The 20,940-nt window shown below is 42.5% G+C and overlaps 1 protein-coding gene across 6 annotated transcripts in view; it reads right to left on the bottom strand.

The window, feature by feature from the left end:
• LOC105067534 (spermatogenesis-associated protein 31D4) overlaps nt 1–20,940 on the bottom strand; it is a 154,206-nt gene that overhangs the window by 50,826 nt on the left and 82,440 nt on the right. For 3 of the 6 annotated variants that reach the window (XM_074361746.1, XM_074361750.1, XM_074361747.1), the window contains 2 exons: nt 15,618–15,714; nt 11,105–14,893 (listed from right to left, as the gene is read on the bottom strand). The gene's annotated coding sequence lies outside the window, so the exon portion shown is untranslated. Of the gene's footprint in view, nt 1–9,235; nt 9,441–11,104; nt 14,894–15,617; nt 18,552–20,940 lie in introns of those variants that run through there. The other 3 variants (XM_074361749.1, XM_074361756.1, XM_074361748.1) reach the window with 2 other exon arrangements.

Genomic DNA, 20,940 nt, shown 5'->3' with positions numbered 1-20,940 from the left:
TCACAGAGCTATCAGGATCAAGAGAATTCATGGATTTAAAACACTTGGAAGAGTGCCTGACATATTCTTGATATTTTGGAAATGGTACCTGTTAACATCATGCCATATCCTTGAAGGGGGATCTTATTCCTATTTGAATAACTGACTTTAGTCCTTATTGATGGATTTGCTAAAAAAAATATGGACATTATTGCCAAGATATTGCCAAGGAGACTGGTTCTCTCCAAAGCATCTGTAAAATGCTCTTCTCTGATTGGCTCATTAACTGCCCAGAAAAATGCTCCCTCTTGCCCATGGCGCCCTGTACCTTCTAGGTGTCCTCTGAGGAGGGGTGAGGGTGTGTGTTCTATGCCTTTTGCCACACTGTGCTGGGGGATGTTTTTCAAGGTTGATGGTAACAAGAACCACCTCCTGTTTGTGATCAAAGCTACAAATGGATTCCCCCCCCCCTTTTTTTTTTGATGATGGGCATAAGATCTGTGTATGTCTAAAATCCCCTGGAACATAGCAACTTAGGAATGCTTCTGATTAATGTTAAGCTTAAACAGGCCTTGGAAACATAAATAAAGATACTAATACCAAAGTGATCTGCCTTTTCTATACATCTCCAAAAAATTTTGTCTATCGGTTTCAGAGCATCCTGACTCATGGAGAGTTGCTTTCTAAATCCCATGCTTATTTCAAGTGTCCATTAAGTCTCAGACTCTTCACACTAAATCATCCAGTTCTACAGATGAGAAAACTGAGACTCGGATAGGTTAAGTCAGTGCCCCAATAATATTTTTCCTCTGATATTTTGTCTTATCAAATTTATCTTTCCCAAAGTAAAGAGATTTCCCACCCCTCTCCAATAAAGACATTGCTAAATTTTCCAGCTAAAATTCCTCAGATAGTTTATCATCTGTCTTAATAATATATGGAGGGTGGGAGGGGGCTTTTATTTTGATATTTCTGAATCTTTTCTTTTCTCACCTGATTTTAACTCCTTTGTTCCCCAGGAACATTCTGTTCTTATAGGCCAAAAATATTGTATGTTGGCAATTTTATATGTTTCAACTTGGTATCCAAATGTCAACTCTAGTCTCTATTTCTCGGCTTATGTAGTCATTGGTACTGTGAGTTTTGCTTCTTGCTTCTGTATTTTCTTGGCATACAGTACGCTTTAAAGTAAATATTGTAAAGTCAAGAGATTTACTGTGTAAATAGCAGTAAAACATGCACAGATATAAGTTAAACGCCCATTAATATGCCCCTTGAATTTCATTCTCTCACAACACACCTAGGGTACCTATTTTGGGGTCTCTAATATTCCTGTCTGACACAGACACAGTAAATCCCCAAGGGGAGAAATTAATCCTCTAAAGAAATCCAAACTTGTTGTGCAACTAGTCAGAGAACAGCAAGTTAAATTTGCAGCAACAAAAGGTTGGGTGCCATGCCTGGCAATGACCTTGACAGCAACCCAGGCTTAGGAAGAGGTCAGAAGTCATAGCTGACCTCTCTCCCGACTTGGACCAGCTAGTCCTTCATATGTAAACGGTGCACAGAGAGCTCCCAGGTGGGAAGGCACAGCTCAGTGGAAGAGTACGTGCTTAGTATGAACAAAGTCCTGGGTTCAACCCCCAGTACCTCCATTTAAATAAATAAACCTAACTATCCCCCTACCCCCCAAAAAGAGGAGCGAGAGCTCCCAGTTTATGACGTCCACGTGTTAGTGACAGTGCAAGGGCAGGTGAGAGGAGTGTCAGGGCTGTGGCTGCTGTGTCTACATTCGCTCCCCCAGAGAAAGTCTCATTCACATGTGACTCAAACCACAAATCATGCGCCTGGCCAGAAAATCACAAGCAAATCACAGGCCCCATCAAACACTTCTGTGCTGATGTAGCCGTAAGACAACGAAGCGGATTTCCACAGTGGTAAAAGTCTGAGTAAAATTATTAAAAGCAGCTTCGAATCCAGCTTTTAAAAAAGTGTGAACAAAGCAGTAATTCAGTATCAGCTTCCCTGGGAGCCCAGAGCCAGTGATTTCAATCCAGTGAGGGTGTGTGTCAGGGCAATGGCTGCCCGTGGGAGAGGGGACGGCAGTGCTACCAAGCCGTGGGCTCAGACCCACCTCAGGTAGAGCCTCACTGCATCAACCCCTGCTTGTATCACCTTGGGCAAATGACTCCAGTGAGACTCAGTTTCCTCACCTGCAAAATGGGAGGTACCTAAGTCAGCGTTGTTGTGAGAAACAGCGGGACTTGGCCATCAGTGTTTCCAAAAGCTCGTAGAACAGTGCGGGGCCTGCAGCAGGAGACCAGTAAACAAGGAAAAGAACTGACACCTAGTCGGTGCCTGCTCGGTGCCAGGCACTGTTAAAGAACTTGAAGTATATCATCTGTTTAATCTTCTCAACAACACAAAGGAGAGAACTAATATTATCTGCGCTTTATAAGTGAGGAAAACTGAGGCACCGCAGGAAGCTTCCACATCTAGCAAGGGAAGCCACCAAGCCCCGGTCATCATCCAGCCCCAGGGCCCATGCTCTTCACTCATAAATGTTCGTCCTGAGAATGACCCACAAAAGACCAGAGGCTATCAACAAACTGACGGACTCTTTCCTTTCTCCTCCCGCTACCCCTGTTCACCCCAGGGAGCCCACTCGCCATGCACTCAGAGGGGAACCCGGCCTTGTAGGAGCTTCTAGCCCTCAGGGCCTGCTTAGGCTGGGCCACACTTTTCTGGGCTGAGGGGTTCCAGAGTCTTTCCAAGCCTTGCTCTGGCTCTGAGCCTAATCTTCTCCTTTGTAACTGATTGACTCTGCCCCGAAGTCAGCTTCGGCTACCTTCTGTGAGAACTGGGTAGACTCAGGAAATACTCGGCTGGCCAACCAGAAAATTAAATAAGAAAGTCATCAGGCCCTGAAGCCTAATCCTCAAATGCCAAACAATTTAGAACAATGAGTCACTCTTTCAAAATAGAAACAGTTGTCATGCAGTGTTTAAGTTCTTTCAGCATAACACAGTGTGCTGGTTAGAAACACAGCCAGAACACCGGAGTTCTCGTCTCAGCTCTAGCTGTGTAACCCTGAGCAAGTGTCTTAACCTCTCTGTGCTACAGCTGCCTCTTTTAACACATGGGAACAATGGCAGGCACTACCTCAGAATTTGCTGTGAGGATTAATGAATCAATATATGTAAATACTTTACAGTATGCCCAGCATATCGTAAGAGCTATATAAATACTAGCTTTTATTATTATTTATTTATTTGATCATGTTTTAGTAAAGGGATACAACGTCTTTACAGAATAACTTTGCTGAAGCTTTACTCCTTTAGAAAATAGTTTCCCTGTTTTTACCATCTCACTACCAGCCACCACCCAACCCTTATAAACCCTCTCCCCACCATCTCAACTTTTCCTTAAAAGCAAAGGAAATTACATTTAAGAGCCTCACGGAATTACAACACTCAGCATGCTCGTAAAAGTCAGGAAATGCAAAAGTTAGAATTCTCTGAAGACATTAGCTCAGAATCACAGCTCTGACACATTTCAGGGGGTTCAAACACAGCCTCGCGAAGTTCTCGCTGGTGAGCTTTGAGGCCTTCACCTGCGGCTGCTCCTTACCAGCTGCTTTTGTCTTCTGGATTCTTCCTATGGACACAGTGGCCTCTGGACTTGCCATTTTTAAAGGATACTACTCTGGCTCCAGCCTCCAAACCACCTGATAGAGCAGCAGTCCTCAACTTGGGGGAGCCAGAGAACGCCTGGCAGCCTTGTGGAAACACAGACGGCTGGGCCGCTCCCAGAGCTTCTGAGTCGGGAAGTCTGGTGGTGGTGGAAGGGTGGTGGGGAGGCTGAGAATCTGTATTTCTAACAAGTGCCTTGGCGATGCTGATGGTCAGGCCCACACTTTGAAAACCATGGCCCCGGGCATTCCTCTCACTTCAATCTACTTCCTCCTCAAATTCCATAGACCCCTCCCAGCTGCACCAAAAATGGAATGAAAAATTCTGTTCACGTATGTACATTACTCCTCAAGTTTGGGAGAAATGGAAAACACATTCCGTCCAAACCCCAATGCAACCTTGACAAAACAAGACTCACCTTCCCACTGCTCTGCTCTGCTCCCCCCACCCACCCACCTTCATCCTTCCAGTCAGTTTGCATCTCTGTCTCTGCACAGATGGTCAGGATTGTGTATGTGTTTATACATCTCCAGCTCTGCTTGTTTACATGTACACATTTGTGTTTCTCCTTCTCCCCCATTAAACTATAAAGTCCTTGAATGTCTTTCTCTCTAAGGCTCCGTAGCACCTGATGCTAAACACACAGTGGGTGTTTAATACGTGCAGTTGACAGATAAATGTTGACTATTTAATTGTACCTGGTAAGCAAAGTGAAGAAACAGACATTGCCGTGAGAACTTTAAACTTTGCATCAGAGACCAAAGTGTGTTTATTTTTGCAGCATTAATGTAGCCAAAAGATGACTTTCCATTCACATATAAATATGCGGAATGCTGCCAATGAGCATTTTAAATGCTTTGATGCCATTTTCGGAAATACCATCTGTGCCTCTTCTTCTCATAGTTATCAAAATGAGTAATTTCACATAGGGGAGTATGTGGAATCCTTATAGGGAACTTCAAGAGAGACACAAGTCCTAGAAACATTAGTGTAATTGTCATCAACTTTTATTTAATGGGGCATTCATGTATGTGCACCAACGACATCTCAGTCTTCTCAGAATTCAAGGAATGGTATTAGCCCTGAGTATTTTCTGAGAGTTAATAGTTAACCCAGAGGTTATTATTATGTACTGATTTACAAATCACATGAACTTAAATCATCAAAAGATGAGATCATTATTGTTTTATCTATTGAACAGCTAAGAGTTGAACTGCACCAAGTTAAGGACTCAGTATATTATCAGTCTTTCCCAAGCAAGCAAAGGCTATTAGGGAGCCAATCAGAAAGCAAAGCTTCCATCTCAGTGTCCTCTGAGGTCTAGAATATACATTAACCATAATGACATTGGAGGTCAAATATTTACCCAATTCTGTTGAAAGAAATCAGTGGTATACCTAGTCCCAGCTGATGTGACAATGTGTCGCCTTTTAAGTTTTTTCTTTCTTTCTTTCTTTTTTTTTAAGGATTTGATCTACATCTAACCTTCTTCTGAGCCTATTCTTCTCTGATCATTAAATTAAGGAGAATTTCGCTGGTACATTCTGAATACTTGGTTTCTTTCAGCTTAAATCTTTTTAAAGTTCAACTAGGGACCAGTAATGAGTCCTAACTGAGAATAAGTGCAGGTTGTTTCTAAATTTTTTGAAAAGTGATTTCATGCTATTGTTACTTTCATAATAAAAAGTAGTGACATCTGGGTTGATTTCTTTCCCTGGTCTGATTCCCACTGTTGCTTTTATCTGCTCAAGTCATGTCTTGTTTTATAAAAGAAGCTGTATTTATGCACTTGACCTAGCCTTTTCTTACACATACCACATAACTGCAGGCAGCACACTTCTCCCTCTTGCGATTAATTAATCTTTTCCCCCCAAGAAATTAGAACAGTGGAGGATAAAGGGTATTCCTTTGTCTTTAAAGGTTAAAATCACATTTTTTCATATCACATATGGATTTCAAGCCAGACTCTTATTTTTTTCTTATTTTTTGGAGATACAATTGTTAAATAATATTGTATACATTTAAGATGTACAACATGTTGATTTGATACATTTATATATTGCAATATAATGATTACCTTAGCATTAGCTAACACCTCTGTCACATCCCATAATTATCATTTCTTTTTTGTAATGGGAACAAATTAAGATCTAGTGTCTCAGCAATTTTGAAGTTCATAATCCAGCATTGTTGACTATAGTCACTCTGCTGTGCATCAGATCTCCAGAACCTACTTATCTACTAGTTGCAGATTTGTACTCTTAACATCTGCCCGGTTCCCTAATCCCCAGCCCCAGTAACACCATTCTACTCTGTTCTTACGAGTTTGGCTTTTTTAGGTTCCACATATAAGTGACATCATATAGCACTTATCTTTCTCTGTTCAAACCAAACTCTTGGCTCATTGGGATGCCTTTAAAAATCAAAAAGGCAGGTGTTGCACATTAAAATATGCCAAGAGCGGCTCTGGTCAGGAAAATTGGGAGAACCGGCCTGATCCTCCTCTGCCATTCCAAAAGCACAGTTAAAACTGACTTCAAAGGAAACCGATATTTAGATCAATTCTGAGAAGATTAGAATTCAATCCAGTTCAACCACTGCTGGAAACTGTGGATAATATTAAAGTAACAGTCAACACAAACCCAGTCTTCAAGAAAGTTAGCGGACATTAAAGGAATGATAAAAGGTCAAGAGCATTTGTGGCAAAGTACTTTTACTCTTCCAGAACTTTGTTGTGGTTTATTTTCTAAATTGTGTTGCATTTCCAGTTAATAGCTGCCTCCTAGACTTTGGAATTACTATAAGATTGTAATTAGTGGTATAACTAAGCAATGTATTTCCATTAATAAATACAGATTTTTAAAAGCTAGTTAATAGTGCTTTAGTGAAGAAATTCTCAATGAGGAAGAAAATATTTTAAAACTTGTTTTTACTAGGTTTAACTTTGTGGGACAATAAAAAAAGAACTAGACCTTTCATAAAAAGACCTGAACTGAGTCCATTCTCTGCATTTCACCTACAGGAGAATGTGGCAATTTCACATTTCTGCAGTTGGACACTGGCTCCTTTGCCACAAGATAAGGTTCATACAACAAATCATGCTCCTCTAATGTCAGGCCTTTTAAAATCTCTGCTTTAACTCTGTATTCTGTCCTCACAATGGTCCAGAGGACTATGGCAGCCCTTTGATAACGGCTGCAAGTGCTGCACACAGTATGCACCAAGTCACTTTCCCTTACCTTGTGTAATTCTCCCAGCAGCCTGATGAAGAGTAGGTATCACTCTTATCCACACTGTGTACAGGCAGAAATGGAAACTTGGGGAAATAACTTGCCCAAGGTCACACACCCACTCGTAACAAGGCATAGGCTTGACCACAGGTCATCTGACTTCACAGCCAATGCACGCCAGTGCCCAGAGCAGAGTTCCCAGCACCAGGTCTTGAACTGGTGCCAGGCAGCAAGGGCAAGTCCACTGTCTGTTGTGAAAGGAAGAAACAAAACCCCAAAAGCCCAGCGTTGTGACACTTACACAGAGACAGCTGTATGAAATAAAGAATGGTTCTTTATGGGATTACGTCTTACTTCTTCTTTATATCACACTGTCCTTATTTTATGGGATGATGAATTAAGATGGTAGTTACTTTCTTCACAATGCCCTACTTACAAAACAAAAAACCCAAAACGTTGGCATCTCATATCAGTTTTTAATTTTAAAAATTTGTTTTCATTCCCAGAAATTAAAAATCAGAAATTTACTACTGGGTGAGAAAATATCTTCCTTTCTGTAAGGCACATGTTTATCTTCTGTTGTCCACGTGACTAGCCATTGTCATCTTGAACTTCAATTTTTCATTGCCTGATTTTTAAGTGCTGTCACTTCTCTTCCCCAAACTTGGGGGACCCCAAATTAAATGCATTTATATTTACAGGAGGAGAGTTAAGTGAATAGATAATCTAATAGCTTTCTTCTGCTGTGGTTTCCAGGAGAGTGAAAAGTCCAGCCTTTTCTTATCATAACTGGCTGGAAACATTCCACATCGGAGATGTCAAGTCATAACAATGCAGGGGGGGAAAAAGCCCACTTTGCTCTCAAAACGACACAGTTCTTCTATAGAAAAGACATTCTTAAAAGCTGTTTGCAATATCCTACATTAATTTCCTCTGGTACGGCATCTCATACAAAGGGGTCTTATAAAAGGATTAAATGTGGTTGGGTGCAAAAGCACAGTAAGCCCTCTGTCAGATGCTCTGGAGGGTGGACGCTACAAACAGGGGCCTTCTTCATCAGGGTTCCCCGCAAATAGCTGACTTGAAGTTTTGTGACCAGTAATAACCTCCTTAAAAATAAACCACTTATACCATCTGCCTAACAGTGCCCTATAAATTATACCAGGAATGCGTGGCTTTTCTTCCCTGGCAAATGTCTTCCAAGCCAACAAAAGGATAAGCAGAGGGTCGGGGCAGGGCTGGGAGCGCTCCCTCTTTCAATGCCATCAGCGCGAACCACGGCTGGGTGGCCTCTCCCTATGCTCAACACCTTCCTTGGCAGGAACAAATCTGGGACAGGGGACAGCAGAGCGCAGCTCAGTATTTCCAAAACCAAAGGAGTCAAGATTGGAAGCAGTTAGGTTAGAATAAGCAGGCTGACGAGCTAGAATGAGCCTTCAGAGCTGGAGCGGCCAAAGGAGGTGGTGGCTGTCACCCAAGCTTTGCCTGCTCGGCCAACTGAGACCCAGACGCAAGAGAGGAAGCGGGGTCAAACTATTATTTTTTATATCTGACAAGTATATTTTAGTGATAACTACTTGGACCAGAGACCAATAAATACGGTTTTTACATCTTTCCTCAAAAATGAAGACTTAGGTAAATCCTCAAGGGGAGAGTGAGATTTGCAGAGCAACAGTCATTTAACTTAACTCACATCCATTGAGATGTGGCATCACTCCGATCCACTGAGGTCTCGCAAGGAACTAGCCACATGGAGCAGCAACCTCATCAAGGAGCTCACGCACCTGAGCGATGTGGACCAATGGATGCCGGGCGCTCATCATCCCATGTTTCCTCTCTCAGTGGGGAGAGCCCGGGAGAGGTGAGAGGAGACAGCCATTTCTGCCCAGTGCCCCTCAGAGAAGACAGCTCTTGGGAAGGGTGAAGTAGGCATGCGGAGAAAGGGACAAGGAAGAAACTGCAGGTTGCACAGCCCAAAGGATCTCTCCTGCAAGGTCACAGTTTCTGTAAAGCAACAACTTTAGGATCCCTCCAAACTCAAAACAGTCTGCTTGGGCCACCCCTCAGATCATAAGAGGAACAATTTTGTCTGACACTTCTTCTAAAGTGCTGGGCCTTGAGTCACAAAACTATAGTTTTAGTTGGCTTTTTCCTAGTTGCGTAACGCAAGCAATAGCCAACCTAATATATAAAACTTAACTGAGCCTTTCTCTTAGTTTTGTACTCTTCAAAATGGAGCCAAACATGACAACAGTGGAAAGAAAAAAAAATTCTCAAAAAGCAAGCCCCATGTTCAGGAAATGAGAAAACGAAAAGAAAAATTCTAGCACTTACACCAAATAAATGTATTACATTGGGTGTCATCCAAGCCAAGGTTTTTCTCCAGGGAAGTGCAAACAAGCTCATTTGAAATGAAAGTCTTCATTCCTCACCCCATCAGCCATCTCCCAGAAGGTCAGTCTCCATCATGCCCTGAAGGACCAGGAGAAGGATGTTCCACTGCTGGGTCCAGGTGGCTGCATTCTCTCTGAAATTAGACCTTTCAGAGGAGAGCATTACACTCGTGTGTGTGTGTGTGTGTGTGTGTGTGTGTGTGTGTGTGTGTGTGTGTGGTGGAAGGGGCTAGGAGTAGCATTAAAGAACACCCAGGGAGCATTTCAGGTCCTAATCCTGAAGGGTGGAGTGAACAGCAGAGCATTGCTCTGTGGACAAGCTTCTGGTTGTGTGAGCAGGTGGGCTACTCTTCAACCACCTCTCCTTCCCCTCAGGCACTCTCAGCCCTCCTTCAGACAAGAAAGGAGAAAAAAACCGGAGTGACACTGAGAGATGTACTTTGCATAAAAGAAGGAAGAAAGAACTCCAGCTACACCCAAATCCCAGCAAGATTTGTTGCTCTTTCTTTCAGAAGATCATTCAAGGCAATGTTGATATAGATACAATGGAATACTACTCAGCCATAAAAAAGAATGAAATAATGCCATTTGCAGCAACATGGATGGACCTAGAGATTATCATACTAAGTGAAATAGATCAGACGGAGGGAGACAAATATATATGACATCACTTATATGTGGAATCTAAAATATGATACAAATGAACTTATTTACAAAACAAAAACAGACTCACAGACATAGAAACCAAACTTACGGTTACCAAACGAGAAGGGGAGGGGGAGGGATAGAATTTGGGATTAGCAGATACAAACTACCATATATAAAATAGATAAATAACAAGGTCCTACTGTGTAGCATAGGGAACTATATTCAATAGCTTGTAATAAACTATAATGGAAAAGAAAATATAAATGTCAGGATATAGACAACACACTAGTGGTTACCAGTGAGGAGAGGGAGAGTGGGGAATGGCAAGCCAGGGGTAGGGGACTAAGAGGTACAAACCACCATGTACAAAAGACACAAGCCACAAGCATATATTGTACGGCACAGGGAATACAGCCAATATTTTATAGTAACTATAAATGGAATATAACCTTGAAAAGTTGTGAATCACTATGTTGTATACCTGAAACTCATATGATATTGTAAATCAATTATACCTCAATAAAAAACAGAAAAAATATAAATGTCAGGATGTTGAGAAGAAGGTATGTACTGGGGGAAAGAATAGATGTGAGGCAGAGTCCTTTGGGTCCTTGTCTCGGCCAAATGCAAACTCAAACTCTTCAACGTTGCACTTGGTCCTCAAATAGTGGCCTCTGGCTGACACTTTGGCACTTCTGGGCTTTATCATACTGTACATATTTATTTGGGTAGCTGGACCTCAACTCTTTTCAAATGGTTATTTTTTAAAAGACTCACTTTATCAAGGTAGAGAACAACAACCACAGGAAAACTCAAATTGTCTGGAAGCTTAATTGTGTTTTCCTCAAATTTACCACGTTTTTCCCTTCTTTTCATTCAAGGTTCCCCTAACCTCCACCCTTTTTGGTTTTTTCCAATAACTTATTCCGACATAGTTTCCCTGGGACCTACAGTGAATACAACCCTTACAAACCTAGAAATCAACTACTCTTGAAAATTTCTCAAGGCAACATTCCTCTGATTCCAACAGTCATGTAATAAACTCCTCTTATGACCAAAGGATCCTATTATACGCTTTGGAGAATACAAAAATATGCCAGTCCTATGTTTTAGTTATCCTTTGCTGCACAACAAATTACTGCAAAACTCAGCAACTTATTACCTCCTAGTTTCTGTGGCTCAGGAATCCAGAAGAGGCTGAACTGGGTGGTCCTAGCTCAAAGTCCCTCGGAAGACTTCAAATCAAGACGCCTGCAGGAGCTTCAGTCACTTCGAGGTTCAGCTCGCGGAGAGGATCCACTTACAGGCTTACACGTGCCTTTCCACAGGGCTGGCTCCACACATCTCCACGTGGCCTCTCATTCTCCAGGGCCTCCCTGGCAGGGCAGTCTGGGAGAGCCAGGGCTTGTTTACATGGTGGCTGGGCTGGGTAAAAGGGGTGACGAGGGAGGAGAGAGAGGAGGAGGAGAGGAGGGAGAGAAGGAGACAGTGAGAGAGAGAAAGGAGGAGGGAGGCAGGACTAGCAAGAGCACACAACCAAGATGAGTGTCAGTCTTTTTATAACCTTATCTTGGAATTGACATCCCATCACTTCTGCCATAGACGTTTTATTAGACCAACCCACACCCAAAAGGAAGGAAACAAATGGGGATCACTGTGGGCCATTTTAGAGGCTGCCTCCCACACCCTGCCAGGCTCCACATCGTGGCCAAACACACACAAATGCAAATGTACAGTTAACGGCAGATGCAAAGAAGCTTGACAACGGTAGAAGGGAAACATTCCAAGACAGTAGGAAGAGAACTTAATTCCATTTGGGAGATGCTGGAAAGGTTTCTTGACGAAAGCAAAACTGGAGCTAGGTTTCAAACTGACCTCAAAAAAAGCAATTTAGGCAGCCAGGACAGCTAGAGCAAGTGGTCTGGGAACTGAGCAAGCACCCAAATCACCTGGAGGGCTTGTTAAAATGCAAACAGCTGAGCCCCACTTCCAGCGTTTCTAATTCAGCACGTGGTGGGGGAGGGGCTTGATCATTTGCATTTCGGGCGACGCTGGTGCCCTTGGTCCAGGGACCACGCTTTGAGAAACTCTGGCTTGAGTAAAGGCTGGGAAGGAGTCTTTTTGTAAAGTAACAAATAGATCTTTTTATTTGTCAATTTGGACTGATTCAATTAGTTTCAAGATCCTCTTAGAATCAGTGGAAATGAAAGGCATTAGCCTGTACTTAATGAATCCCCAAACTATCCACTTTTAGTGCTGGAAAGGATTCAGAGAATATAAAGCCATCATTTTACAAATGAGGAAATTGAGGTTAAGGGATGGGCTCAAACAGATAGTAAGAGTTTTCTTTAAAATCAGGTGGATTTTTGTGGTTCCTTCACTCAAGGGTTCCTGAAAGAAACCAGACCAGAGCCCTCTTCCTTTGGAGTCTGAGTGCTTTCTACATGAAATAAGCTAATGAGTTTGTGATCCACTCTCCCAGTGGAATACTCGCCCTCTATAAAATGCATATGCCCATCCTCTGGTACGGAAGGAAGGCTGAAAGAACTCTCTGAACACCTCTCGGTCCATTATTCCATGTGCAAATGGATGTATGTAACTCCTACCTGCCTTCCCCATACTTCTGCCCTCTCTTAGCCTCTGTGGTCCTTTTTCTTTCACGAGGCCAAATTTAGCTGCCAGAACTTCTCTGCAAAACCCGGATTTGGGGTTCTGTTTCTTTTTAAAGTCTAAATAATTAGTAAAATCGCGTGCAAGCTGGGATGAGTCTATCTCGACTCCTGAACTACGTTTTCTTTGGAAAGAGGGTTAATGAAACCCTGTAGTTTATTCCTTGCAATGTGTGCACAAAATGAGCTCAGTGCCTTTGTTCGGTTGTCTGAGCTTTTGTCACCTTTTATTTGATTGTACTTACAGAAACAGTATGAAGACATTTAAAAGAAGCCCAAGGGAATCTCATTTGCACATTCAAACACAAGCATTCTTTATCATTATTCCCCTACCCCTGACTTCCTTTACTCTCACTCTTGCCCCAGTTTACCGCCCTTCACCCTACTCTGACATAATATTCTTGCTCCAGAAGCAGAAACAAAGATTTGAAAAGTAACTGAACTGCAACCCCCTTTGCACTTGTGGTTTCTGCACTTGCTTAAGCACAGGTGTCTCTTGAATGGTGACATTCTGAGAAGTCCTAGAGCTCACCAACCACACTTCCTCCAAAGGGTAGGACCCGCCCTGTGCTGTAACCTTGAATGATAAGGTAAACTTCAGACAGACAGAGGTCAGCCAGAACATCCCCGCAGCTTCCCTCACACTCAAGCCTGGCTTCTGAGCACGCGCTGGTTAACTGGTATGAGAGGACACCATGTACCTAATGCCCTCCTGAAGAGCTGAGACGTGAAAATGGCAAACCATAACTCCCTTTTATTCGTTGCCTTTACCAATTCAACCACAAACTGCTTCCTCTTCTCCCACTGAGTGCCGTTTAATGAGCTCTATCAGGTATACAATAGAAGCAGTGAACCACAGGGGCATAGAGAACACACCTTGTGAGTAAGCACATGGTCTCTGGGCTTGGCCAAGTTATTCAACATCCCCAGGACTCATGTCCCTCGTTTGGACTTCGGTTGCCTCACCTTAAGTGGGGATGGTAAAACAAAGATCATGGACACCAAGAGAAAATTCTCACTATCTGTGTATATCTTAGTCACCTGATACTACTCCTGGGTGACAGCAAGTATCCAATAAATGGTAGTCATGACAGACTGGGCAGTATATTAAATACATGATTTTTCTCCCAAAGAAGCTCACAGTCTTTGCATATGATGTTACTACTGTTAAAAACAAGATGACAGCCCAAAATGGAGTGGCTTATGCTAACCCCTGCATCACCAAACCAAGATTTAATTACAGTCTGGGGCTCTCTCAGAGATGGAATCTTAAACCAGTCAATCAGGAATTGACTCATCAGCCCTAGTGAGGTCATCTGCCTGACAGACTCCGCCATCCCCTACAGGAAAGTAGCCCAGCCACCACCAATCTGCCTTTTGCTCCTGTAACTTCTTTGTTTCCGTTCCCGTCTGCCTACGAAAGTCCTTCATGTTGTACAGCCCCTTGGAGCTCCTTCCTATCTGCCAGATTAGATGCCGCCCCATTCAGGAATCGTTGAATAAAGCCAGTAAGATCTTTAAAATTTACTCCATTGAATTTTGTTTTTTTAACACAGGCTTGATGTTGGTTTTCATTGGCTCAGAACCATTTTTGTGTATGATACCCTCAATTCCAGCTAAACTAGAGAAATCCAAGCTTACCTGAACATTACAGCAGGGTCAGACTCTGAAAACTTCTGCATTGCCCTGCAATGCCCAATGTGCTTTTCCCAACCAACACTGGGTTATTAACAACATCATTTTCTAAGTCGTTAGTAAGAACTGTCAGAAAGGAATCACTCCTTGTATCTTTCGGAGGTTGACAGAAGAAAAAAGAATTTAAAAATGTTGGCGGCTGAAGCATCAGCCACTGACATAAATTCATCTGAAACAAAGATGACTTTTTAAAAAAGGAATCTGTGCTGCGTGTAGACACGGAAAGAAAGACACTTTGGTTGCAAAATTCCCCCATCTTCTCTGGGGAGGCTCATGCCTCCGCCTGCTGTTCATCAATCAGCCTTGATTTTGATGGGGCGATTTTTAGTCAGCTGCCTCGATCATCTTGGCACAGACAAAAATCCTTTAAAAAATGTTACACTTCATCAAAGTGTATCATGAGACTTCACGGTCATTATCTCAATGGCCGCTCTGATGTGCTACAATTGGCAGAGACACAAACGGTAGGGGGTGTATGAGAAGGAAGCCAGCATTCCGTGTGGAGCGCTGGCGAGCCCCGCCAAGCTTCTGTCAACAACTCCCCGGTCTGATCCGATGCACTGAGCGTGCTGATGATGCTCTTGTTTCTGGAGGAAGTAAACAAGAAAATGAATGCCACAGCGCAACACAGCCTCTTTGTATCTTCAAAATGGTGTGACTGGACCACAGCCAGCCGCGTTGAAAGTTTGGCCATTTATGTCATCAGGGCCCGGTACTGATGGAGGCTTTGATGACGAGTTGGACCAGCTCTAAGACCCTTCAGGGGCAGCCACGAAGCAAATAAAGGCATTGATTGGTTGTTGGGTCAATTTAGCCGTAAGGGTACAGAGCACGGCTCTTTTGAAAAGCCTAATGGATTAGCTACACAACCAGTCCCACTGTAGGCCTTATTTTTCAAGTAAGTTCAGGACGGTTTTCCAGCTTGGCAGGGAACAAGCTCTTCCCCCAGAGCAAGCTTCAGAGCAGTTCTTGTTATCAATAGTGGGCTCGAAGGATTAGACACAGCGGGCTTTACAATTTAATGAAAACAGCTGTTGAAACAACAATTAAGGCAAACAATAGTTTGCATGGAAAACTATTAATTATGTAAAGTTATGCAGAAAGTGGAATACGCTTTTATTCAGGGCCTTCTACAGCCACTGAGCCGCCTTCCACTCCAGGGCTCTCAAGTGTCAGGAAGTGGGGTGCTTGTAGGAAGCGGCTCCATCGCTTGTGGGCTGAATGTAAGCAGAGCTCCAGCCTGCCAGTTTGCTGCAGAGCAAGTCATGGGTAAAATATTTCAGAAAAGAATATCCGTTAAACTTCTATTACCTTGGGCACCGCAGATCTTTTCATACAAACTCAGAGCTGTGTTTTCACAGGTATCTGAAATTCAGTTTGAGCCTTGGGGTTGGGATCTCTTCTTTTGCTTTAAAAAAAAGTCAAAACAAAACATTTCTATAACATGTCCCCTTTCCGGCCCCACTCACCCTGCAAAGGTATTAAGGATAACATTATTTTCTAAGTCGTTAGTTAGGAACAGTCAGAAAGGAATCACTCTCTGGGAATTGGTGGAGCTCCGTGTCCTTAGGGCTAAGTACGTTTTCATTCCATTAGGATGGTCCAACTTGGACTCTCAATCATTCCCTATCCACCTCCTCCCCTAGAACAGCTCATCTCTCCCTCCACTCTGCTTGCTGGGGCTTTTAAATTCACTGCTTCTCTCTTTGCAATTTCCATCCTTGACTAACAGTGCTGGGAATTGACTTATGGCCCTTCGCCTATCCTGTGTTCCACATCTCACTCTCCTCCCCATCCGGGAATCACCAAGCCAAGAAGTCCCATTAAGAAGGTTATTAACTGTACACATAAACATTGCCTCCTGCCTACAGTTAGATTTATTTCTTGTCACTTCCAGGTAACTGGTTTTAACACTCTTTCCAGCATGCCCAACACCTTTTATTTGACTATATTGTTTTAGAAAGGCCTTTGGGAATTTGGCTAATTTCATGCTGGAACTTATTAAGTGGGATTTGACACTCTTTGATAATTCCAATAAACCATTAGTCAAGTCTCACTCCCTTCAGGGAAGGAATGAAAGCTTTATTAGTCAGAGGGTCTCTATTCTAAACATGTCACCTGAATTTAGTAGCGCATCTGTGCTGAAATGCAATTGACTTTGTGATTGAATAGAACTTTCCCTGAAATTACAAGAAAGCTGTCATTGGCTATCAACAGGAAGAGAGCATCTGCCTTTTTCTGAAATTCTCATTAGGTTCACCTGTGCATTTTGAAATAATTCAGTGAATTTAATTTACTGACCTGTGAATGTTAATAAACAGCACACACAAATTCTCTCTAAAATACTTGGTTTAGTCCTTTCTTCCACCCAGGACATGAGAATACAGAATAATTTCCTTCCCTTCTACAGAGAGTTTAAAAATCTTGAGAGATCCTATCTCTAGAAGGCCCCCAAAACATAATTGAGTGTGCAAATGAAATTCATTACCAGGGTCAGAAACAATCCAATTAACATGTATTTGCGTAATGCCTTGAAAATCATTCTAAACTCAAAACCACATTCATCTTTGAAGTATAACACAAAACAAGTACCCTATCCCAGCATACTCCAGTTCATACTTGGCACTGGAGAGTACAAAACAGCATCAGGATTGCAAAAGCAATTATTCCAGTTATCCAGATGTGATTTTTCAATCAGTCTAAGAATTTTTTTTTTTTTTTTAGCAGTTCTTATTCCGTGGCACCACTCACAGCTCTCATGGCTGGCACTGTGCTTACATCTCTTCATTATTAATTCAGCTCATGGAGCTTAATTGGACAAGGCTAGAGCGAATTTGACAAACATCACAGCAGCAGAAAAAGCAATCACTCTTTCAAGATGAAAATTTGTTTGATGTCTTACTGTGTAACTCATTTACTCTCCTCGGGAGTCATGTGACCTGAATGTTAATCAGCCATTGATTGGTTTCTCTCCTTGGACAGTCACGTGGCTCGAATATTAATGGGCTGCACTCTGTAGCTGTCCTGTTAGGCAACCTTGTGATTGGCTGCTAGGTTAAGATAGGGAGATAAGTGGGTGCTTGATGAGCACTTGACAGAACTTCACAGAAAATTAAGGCCCTAAAATAGCATGAGAAAGTCTTGTCAAATCAAGCATGATTATCACTGAATGCTTAAGGAATTCATCATCTGCATGAAATTGATACACTTCAGCACCAGCAGGCCCTGCAGTCAGCAGGGACTCATCAGATTTTTATTTATATGTGTTCACCAAATCACATTAATTCTGAGAGCTAAAACATGGTAAGGATGAAGGTTATTTTCTGTTCAATCTAATTTATCTGTGACAATAATCATCACTAATAATGTGTCAAATTGTATTGCAGTCATTTTATGCATGCATGCTGATTTGGAAAATAGTGTTAAACCATCCCGCGGTAATTAACAACCGGTAAAGGTATGCCGGCCCGAAGTAATCAGCATATCTAGATGGAAAATTAAGTTTTATAGAATGGATTTATAGATACATATCCTTATTTAATTCAGAATATAAATTATTCCTGGTAAAAGCCGACATCATTTTTATAACACCATTAAGGCCAATAACCATTGAGGGACTTGCATCCTTAATTTGCTCCATCCTTCATTTTTTCTCTCGTTTTCTGTGGTTAACTTTCTAATGGGTGTCACTTCCTTCTTGGCAAGTCCTCATTTTAGCAGGGTTTGGTAAGGCTAGGAGATGAATGAATATGCATCGGTTTGAGTGTTAATAGTGGATGAAGGACGCAGCATCATACCTCCTAATGCACAATGCTGTATAATTACTGGTAGGGTTGGGAGGTGGGCATGGGGAAAATACAAAGAGAGGGGTGGGGACAGACTTTGGCCTCTTGGTGTTTCTCTATTATTTCTTCTCACAAAGGGACAATAGGAAATTTTGCAGATTAACTCATAAGGGATTAATGTTTCTTGGGGAATCATTTAAGCCTAAATTGCTTTTGTGCAAATACCTTTTACGGAACAGAAGTTGTTCTTGTTTTGTTTTTTTCTTTTTTCTTTTTAAATAACCTCCAGGTTTACAGGGCATTATAGGAGTAACACAGTATTAGAGTAATGAAATCTTAAAGAAATGTTCATACCCTTTGGTGAGTGTGGCTAAAACGTTTGAGAGGAGCATTACACCTTGGAAAGAGGGAAATAAATACATATAAATTGTTGTTTCTTTCCCACCACTGCCCCCACCCCCACCTTAATCTCCTGGGCGACCAGGACCGCCCCTGCTCTCTCTCCCCCTCGCTCAGGAGGTCTCTTTATTGATTAAATGAATCTGCTCCAAAGGCTGGCTCCCAGGCTCTTTGATCTAATCCGATCTGATTTTATCCTATCGCTTCAGCAGGACATCGGGGAATTAACAATAAGCAGCTTTACCACAAGTGTTTAATAACTCAACACAATCTCCTTATGGCTCCGAGCTGCTCATGCTCCCATCCAGTCCACGGCAAACAGTGTAACAGATTGGCCATCCCCCCTGAACCTGAGGAATTTTCATGCACTGTGAAACTAATCGCTTCAAGTTCCTTCATAAATCACACGAAGCAGATTTTAGCATCTTAACAAATTGAAAAAAACCAAAAAACAAAAAAACCCAACTAGTAGAGTGGGGTAGGGGTTGGGGTGGGGGAGTGGCAGTGGGGACCCACATTCCAGCTAAAAGGAGGTGGGGGAGAGGCGGGTGCCCCAATATTGCAGTGGGGGAAGGGACAGATGTAAAATAACTTCTATCTTCTCATGCAATATGTTCCTCATCTCCTTAAATGTTAACATGAATGAAGTAAATCAGGCCGGCTCAAACCTAACAATGCTCTAAACTCACAGTGACATTATTATTACTTTTTTTCCCCACTCTGATGGAAGCGATGTGGTTTCAACAACAGGCCTCTTATTATTGTTCCTGTAGACAGCCCTTGAAGTATGCAAGAAGCACACAATTAGACAAGGATTGTGCGTCCTGCGCGGTGCAGACAGTTGAGATGTCAGGCTGAAACAGTATGTCCCCTGGACTTCAAACCAGTATACACGCAGAAAAGTGTCTCAAATGATAACCTCAATTACAAAACGCCATTCCTGAAATTCTTGAAATGCTGTTTTTTTCCCCCTGCGGCTGCCCCTATATATATATATATATATATATATCCCTATCTGTAAATTGTAGCAGCAGAACAGATTAACATCTCACCCCTCTCCCCTGCCAAAAAAAAAGTAGTATCATATCCCTCTTTTCTAAATATCACAAGCACAGGCAGTAAAGGTGGTTCTCGCCTTTTGTAAGGCAGGAATTTTGATTCAAGGGCTCACCCTTAACGCTGGAATAGACAGAGCTTGAGAGGAACTCGGAGGCGAGATGGGCTTGCAAAAGCCGCCGAATTATTAGTGCCATGGGGGAAATATCACTCTAGCACTAATCTAAAATAAAACATCTTTCAGTTGCTCTATTTAATACCTACCGTACATCAGAATTACCTATAAAAACACGTTTCATAACAGAGAAACAGCCCTAGCTCTCCACTTCTGTCGCTGTTCTCTCCATTACCTTGGCAGTTGGGCGATTTCTCGCTACATCAGCAGAGTAACGAAGTGCCCTCTAACTGAACATCTGGGGGCAGAAGGAATTTTATGAGTCAGGTTCAGGCCAGATTACTATTACTATGGTGACATCTTTTTCCATATCCCCAGGGCCCAGGGTACTAACAAAGTCACTCAGATACAGCTGGATGCTTCATTATTGCTTTCCTAAGTAAAAACATTGATTTTTATATCCTTCTCCATCCGCATCCACTCATCAGTATTTATCCAGATTTTCCCACCGTTATATGAGTTCAACATTCTGAGTCCACCCTCTCCCCACCCCCTATCCCCTCTGCCAAAAAAAAAGTCTCCTCTGATTTTGTGATCTACTCAATATGGAATGGAACGCTAGCATGAATAGTGTTATTATTTCCTCTTTAGAAATGACTTTTGCTCTACTTTTTTTTCCCCCAGATAAACTATGTCATAACAGAAGAATCTCTGTGAAGTTCTCCAAAGAACTCTGTGCTGCTTCCAGACCCTGGGACTATAATTATGCCTCACATAATTAAAACAGAAAGAACATCCCCTGCCAACTGTGAGCGCCCCTGTTTACATCACAAAGAGATAGCAAAATGTAGTCAGGAAGGCTCTGGCCAAAGTAATTGAGAGGGCTGCCTGAGCCCAGCTCTGCTTTCTAAATACTGTCCTGGGGTTAGGAACTAGGGGGGCAGGGCAGAGGGAAGGCAGGGAGGAGGATGCCTGCCAGAGGCCTGGTGACTCTTCCCGCCTGGGCATGATGTCACAGAGTTCAGTGATTTTGAGGGCTGGTGGTGACTGAAGTCTTACAGCACATTTAGTACAGGTGCTTCTATGGGGGAGCTTCAGACCTGTCACTCCACTGCCTAGTGGCCTTCAGATATTCTGAATCCCTGAACTCACACGCAAAAAGTTCAGAGCCTCAGGCCAGGGTATAAACACATTCTTGACACTGGGTAGTACAAAGCGGATTCTTCTGCTCACAGTTCGGTCAGTTCACAAGCTCGCCTTTCTTTGGAGCTTTCTTTGT

The sequence above is a fragment of the Camelus bactrianus genome, chromosome 4, assembly GCF_048773025.1.
Source record: "Camelus bactrianus isolate YW-2024 breed Bactrian camel chromosome 4, ASM4877302v1, whole genome shotgun sequence".
Taxonomy (NCBI): domain Eukaryota; kingdom Metazoa; phylum Chordata; class Mammalia; order Artiodactyla; family Camelidae; genus Camelus; species Camelus bactrianus.
The sequence above is the reverse complement of the archived record's forward strand: the minus strand, read 5'-3'. Positions and strand labels throughout refer to the sequence as shown.